Raw genomic sequence first — 6988 nt, forward strand, 5'->3', positions numbered from 1 at the left:
AGAATGGTCTCTACTTCTTCCTAGCCAATCCCTTCTTACTATAATTTTCTGTTGTAACTAAATTTTTTTCTTTAATTTTAGAGAGAGAGAGTGTGTGCAAGGCTGGGGGGAGGGACAGAGGGGGAGAGAATCTTAACCAGGCTCCGTGCTCAGTGCAGAACCCTGCACGGTGCTTGATCCTACAGTCCTGGGATCATGATCTAAACCAAAATCAAGAGTCAGATGTTCAACCGAGCCACCCAGGCACCCCATATAATTAATAGTTTTTATATTAAACTTTCCCTGTTAAAATTACCATGTCATTTATTTCACCTGATTGGACCCAGACTGATACACCAGCACACTGAACCTGGCTGCTTATGATATCTGAGGACCAAGCAGACAGAGTCTTCTTAATCAACCAAGAGGGAGCCAACTAAATTGGGAAAGTGAATATTGACCTTTCTGACAGTTACCGAAGGACTGAATCAGGAGCAGATTTATTATCTAAAACCAAATGCTATTGCTCTTATTTTCTGAGTTGGATGAAACTGCTCTTGGTCTCTCTCAATTTTACATCGCCTAATTGATATGGACTTTATGTCTTCAAGTTAGTTTCATGCATATGGTTAAATTATCTTTTTCTAGAATGGCGGTGTTCTGTAGTGGCAAGTATAGATTTGGAGCAAGGCAGATCAGTTTGAATCCTGACTTTATCACTGACTCGCTATATGAACTTATGTAAATAAATTAGTCTTTCTGAGTCAGTTCAGATTCCCCCTTTGTAAAATGGGGGAAATGGTACCTACCTAATGTGTTACTGATGGTTTCTCTATTTTTATTTTTTTCAAGTTCCAAAAAAACTTTATTACATACAGAGGGGAGGGGTTCAGTCCTTCTTGGATACCCTTTTCCTCATAGCTGCCAGGATGTTGCTTAGCTCCTCTCTCTTCCTTTGGCACGGATGTGTGTCCCTACTCTTTTCTTGATGAAGTTGAGAGTGCACTTGTCCTTGGAGACCTTGGGCAGCTCCATGGCTCACTGCTGGTATGGGGTGAAGCTGCACACCTCTCTGATCATGTCCCACGTGAACTTGGTGTGCCTTGTGAGGCACTTGCTCATGTTCTTGGTCACCTTGTGGCCCTTGTTGAGGCCCATGGCCACAAGGCAGCTCACAGCTGTGGCTGATTGTCCTCAATAGCTCCTGCCTGTTATTGGAGGTTTAATACCAATGAGTGTAGGGGCACCTGGGTGGCTCAGTTGGTTGTGTCCGACTCTTGATTTTGGCTCAGGTTATGATCTCACAGTTCATGGGCTCATTCCCCGCCTTGGGCTCTGTGCTGACAGCTCAGAGCCTGGAGCCTGCTTCAGATTCTGTGTCTCCCTCTCTCTCTGTCCCTCCCCTGTTCACGCTTGTCTCTCTCTCTCTGCTGCACACCCACTTGTGCTCTCTCTGTCTCAAAGATAAACATTAAAAAATTAAACCAATGAGTATAAAGGCCATATGGTGCTTCATACATAGTAATTGCTAAATTTCAGCTAGTAATTTTTGCTATTATTAGTGTGTACAGGAAATTATTCTTCAAGTAGATGTAGAGGAAACAAGAGTTATGATCTTAAAGCTGGACCCACATGTATGTTAGGAGCAGATTGTAACATAAAGGTATGAAAGACTCTTTGTCTCCCTAGCCCCCTTTTCTTCCAGGAAGACACATATCTATAGTCTTTAAGTAGACAGTGAAGAACCAGGATTAAGTCCAGGAGCAGATGTTGGAAGCAACATTGGTCCCGTTAGGTCCTGACTGAGCTTAGCATGCTTAGGTGCGAGTGAGAGGGGCTGGCTCTCGCTTAAAGAATGGTGACTCCAAATTAGGTAACAATCATATTATACCAATAGTTAGGACCCCTGCTGTAAGTAGGTTTTCTCTTGATTTAGCTTCCCATGATGCTTAAGGAATAAAGAGAAGGCTTATTTGATATGCACACCAGGATGTATGCATGTGTTGGGTGGTGCTGAGTGTCTTTTAGTGGGACTCCTACTGTGATTGACTCCTTACAAATAAAATGTGCATGTAGCTTGGTTCCCTTTTCATGTCTCTGTAAAACAAGACAGATTCCAGTTCTTCTAGCCTGAGACCATGTCCCGGATGAGCTTCTGGTGTGTCACATCTGCCTCTCTGTGTGTCTATTTGCCTCTGTACTTGTCAGTGACATTCATCAGTGGAGGGAAATAGCTTTTGTAGTTGCAGATCTGTTGTTGAGTTTGGCCAGGCCTGGCTAAGTAGGTTATGCCTGGCTCAGGCTGGTCTTCTATGGAAGTAGAGTAGGTGGTATTCTTTGGATTAAGTTATCAAGGACCCATGTTAACATTTATTGCCTACTTTGTGCAAGATTCTGTACTAAATGTAATAAATTATCTCCTTCCCAACCTCAGAAGACTATGAAGTAGGTGCTATTATTATCTAATTTTATAGATGAGAAAACTGAGGCTTAAGTGATTTATCCAAAGTTACACAGCTAAAAAGTGGCGTTCATTCATTCAATGAGGATTTTTTTTGAGCAACCTCTATGCATTGAGTACTGTTCTAAGCGGTAGGGATATACCAGAAAACAAGAGAGACAAATACCCCTGACCTCATGGATCTTATATTTCTAATGGTAAAAAACAAAAATTGAAATATATGTTATATAGTGATAAGTGTTAAGAAGATATCTAAAACAGAGAAGGGTATAGGGAGTATGTATATAAGATTGCAGTTTATTATTTATTTATTTAAAATTTTTTTTTAATGTTTATTTATTTTTGAGAGAGAGACAGAGCATGAACGGGGGAGGGGCAGAGAGAGAGGGAGACACAGAATCGGAAACAGGCTCCAGGCTCTGAGCTGTCAGCACATAGCCCGATGCGGGGCTCAAACTCACGAACCGGGAGATCGTGACCCAAGCTGAAGTCGGATGCTTACCGACTGAGCCACCCAGGCGCCCCATGATTGCAGTTTAGAGAAAGTGGTCAGAAAAGATGTCACTGACAAGGTGACATTCAAGCAGAGCTGTGAGGGATGTGAGAGAGTGAGCCATGAGAACATCTGCAAGGAGGAGAATTCCAGGCAAAGGGAACAGAAGTGTCAAAGGCCTTGATGCAGGAATATTCCTGGCATGGTGTAGGAACAACAAAGAGGTTAAAAGGACTGGAACACAGTGAGCAGAAGGGATAGTAGGAGATGAGATAAGAGAAGTAACAAGGATCCAGGTTGTATAGGACCTTATAGCAATTGTAAAGATTTGACTTTTACTCTGAGACTAGAGTTTGGGCACAAGAGTGATATATATATATATATATATAGACTTTTCTTTTAATAGGATCCATCTATTATGTTGAGAATAAACTGGGGTTAAACAGGTATAGCAAGGAGGAAGAATACATTAAGTGATTTGTCAAAAGATTAATCTTTTTTTAAATGAACACTTTTTATTTAAAAAATTTTAATGTTTATTTTTAAGAGAGAGAGACAGAGCGCGAGTGAGCAGGGGAGAGGCAGAGAGAGAGGTGGACACAGAATCCAAAGCGGGTTCCAGGCTCTGAGCTGTCAGCACAGAGCCCTATGTGGGGCTCAAACCCACAAACTGAGATCATAATCTGAACCAAAATCAAGAGTCAGATGCTTAACCAACTGAGTCACCTAGGCGCCCCACAAAAAATTAAATCTTTGAGTTCAACTCAATAAACACTGAATACAGGAGTGCCTGGGTAACTCAGTCAGAAGAGCATGTGCCTCTTGATCTTGCAGTTGTAAGTTCAAGCCCCATGTTGGGTGTAGGTATTACTAAAAAAATTAAGGAGCATCTGCGTGGCTTAGTTGGTTAAGTGTCTGACTCTTGATTTCAGCTCAGGTCATGATCTCACGGTTTGTGAGATTGAGCCCCATGTCGAGTTCTGCACTGACAGTGCAGAGCATGGTTGAGATTCTCTCTCTCCCTCTCTCTCTGCTCCTCCCTGACTCATGCATGCACAGGCGCACTCTTTCTCTCTCCTTCAAAATAAATAAACTTTTGGTGCCTGGGTGGCTCAGTCGGTTAAGCATCTGACTCTTGATTTCAGCTCAGGTCATGATCTCACAGTTTGTGAGATAGAGCCCTGCATTAGGCTTTGTGCTGGCAGCACAAGGCTGCTTGGGATTCTCTCTCTAACCCTCCCTGCCCTACCCCCCACCCCCAAATAAATTAAGAAACTTAAAAAAATAAATTTAAAAAAATTAAACACTGAATAAAGGGCTGGATCTAGTATTTGTGGAGTCTGAGACTTTATACAATTTGGGGGGCCATCTTAAAGAATTCAAAAATAGGTATATATGTGAGTTATTTTTAAAATTAAATTAAAAAAATTTTTTAGAGAGAGTGAGTGCATGAACGAGTGAGAGGGGCAGAGGGAGAGAGAAATCTTAAGCAGGTTCCATGCTCAGTGTGGAGCCTGATGTGGGGCTTGATCCCATGACCCTGGGATCATGACCTGAGCCAAAATCAAGAATTGGTGGGGCACCTGGGTGGCTCAGTCGGTTAAGCGGCCAACTTCGGCTCAGGTCACGATCTCACACTCCGTGAGTTCGAGCCCCGCGTCAGGCTCTGTGCTGACAGCTCAGAGCCTGGAGCCTGTTTCAGATTCTGTGTCTCCCTCTCTCTGACCCTCCCCCATTCATGCTCTGTCTCTCTCTGTCTCAAAAATAAATAAACGTTAAAAAAAAAAAAAGAATTGGACACTCAACTGACTAAGCCACCCAGGCACCCCACATTTTTTAAATTAAAAAAAGGAAGAGGGCCACCTGGGTGGCTCATTCGGTTGAGCATCTGACTCTTGATTTCAGCTCAGGTCTCTTGGTTTGTGAGATTGAGCCCTGAACTGGGCTCTGCATTGACAGTGACAGTGCAGAGCCTGCTTGGGATTCTCTTTCTCCCTCTCTCACTGCCCCTCCCCTGGTTGTACTCTCTCTGTCTATTTCAAAATAAAAATAAACATTAAAAAAAAGAAGGGACTGGGAAAGGGTCTATGCAAGTAAGGGACTCTAAAGCATTAAGCTTCATTAACTTCACAAGTATGTCTGCCTCTGAGTGAATTACTGTGTATCCGACTGTATGCTAGGCCCTGGGAGCAGAGGGATGGATAAATCACAGTGATTAAATTGAACACCTGGACTGTTGGAAAGCCTTCTCTCTGACTTTCCATATCTCCTTTTCTTCAATCAACCCAGCATACAACTGAAGATTTATTTTCCTAAATCACTGCTGTATCACTATGGTACTCCTCTTCTAAAAGCCTCTCATTGACTTTCCATTGCTTGAAGCAGTTCTCATATTCTATCAGGCATCAGAATCACTTGATGAGGTCTGTGTGTGTGTGTGGGGGGGGGGGGATGCTTGTTCAAAATACAGGTTCCCTGGCCCCAGCCCTAAACCTGCTGAATCAGAGTCATTGGACTCTGGGCCTGTAATTCATTTTAAACACTCTGTCCAGGTGATTCTGATGTGGGCGGCTACACTTTAGTAGTAGCTAATGTGCTGAGGCCAAAGCTCCTTAATATGGGATATCATCCATAGTCTTGACCTACTTGTATCCTTCTTATTCTTCAACATAGACCATCCATTCTAGCCATTGTTTCTCAAGCATGCTTGACACATTTCTGACTCTTTAGAATCTTTGATCACTTTGCTCCACCTGGCTGAAATGCCCTTTCTTTCCTTACTGCCTCTCCAAATATTAGCCATTTCTTAAGTCCTAATTCAGGTTTAGTCTCTTTCTTGGTGTCTTCTCTGACCCAACAGCCCATAGCCTTCACACTCCCAGAGTACTCACCAGCAACCTTATCATGTTTATTGCATTATTATACTTCTTAGGTCTGTTAGCTCAACTAGGCCATAAATTCCATCAATGTAGGGTCCATTCCTTTACCTTTTTGTATCTCCCAAGGGCCTTTCCCAGTACTGAGCAGGCAGAAAAACAAAAGGAGGAGGCAGGAAAGAGTGTTTATGCTCATAATGGAGCATATTTCTTGTCCTTTATATTCTCATTTAGTAGAGCATAACAAATTCCCAAACAACTACTTTTCAATGAACAACGCAGATTGGGTTCATAAATACAGGTTCCAAAAATACATTGAAGATAAAACCTCTTTGGCTCAGATTCTCCTGTCGCAGGAAGGTATTCAGTGATATACTACTGGATACTGGCTGCTATTTTAGTAAATATTTCAGGAATCAATTTATTCTGTGCTGTGATTTTTAAATTTTTATCCAAGGTTGTTGTATTTCATGTTTTGTTGCTCTTGAAGGAGTTTATCTGCATGCTGAAACTGTGTACTTCTAGGCTATTGGAAAAGAAACTCTATCACCAAAGTATATCTAGAGGTTGCATTGAGGTTTACTAATGATTATGACGTTATACTTATCAAGGTTTAAGACAAGAGGATGGTTCCAGAGTCACTCTCCCATTAGTGTGTTCACACAAGAATGAGTATAATGTCTACATTTTTTAAAGGAGGGCAAACAGGCACAGGTTAATAAGACATGGTCAGATGGGGCATCTGGGTGGCTCAGTCAGTTAAGCCTCCGACTCTTGGTTTTGGTCATGATCTCATGGTTTGTGAGATTGAGTCCTGCGTCAGGCTCTGTGCTACAGCATGGAGCCTGCATGGGATTCTCTCTCTCCCTCTCTCTCTGCCCCTTCCCCCCTCAAAATAAGTAAATAAACATTAAACAAAAGAAAAGAAAAGAAAAAGCCATGGTCAGGCAGTGAGATTGTAATCTTGCTGAAAATTGAGTTTATGGAGCCTTGTTTTTTCTATTTTTATTGTTTAGTATATTGAGTTTCAAACTGTTTTCCAGAGTTTTCGGGTTCTACAGAGTTACTCTGATGGCCATTGAGAGCTAGGGTCTGGTGGTTAGGGCTGATATTGTTGTAAGAAACAGAGAAGTATTCAAATTCCATTTGGCTTCTGCCTTCGTCCCAAAGGGTAGAACT

The 6988-nt window shown here is 42.2% G+C and overlaps 1 pseudogene; it reads right to left on the reverse strand.

Moving 5' to 3' along the window:
- Window positions 1–820: 820 nt before the first annotated feature.
- LOC121025435 (60S ribosomal protein L36-like) lies at window positions 821–5604 on the reverse strand (annotated as a pseudogene).
- Window positions 5605–6988: the final 1384 nt, after the last annotated feature.

The sequence above is a fragment of the Herpailurus yagouaroundi genome, unplaced genomic scaffold (assembly GCF_014898765.1).
Source record: "Herpailurus yagouaroundi ecotype Mexico unplaced genomic scaffold, PumYag 67641, whole genome shotgun sequence".
NCBI lineage: Eukaryota > Metazoa > Chordata > Mammalia > Carnivora > Felidae > Herpailurus > Herpailurus yagouaroundi.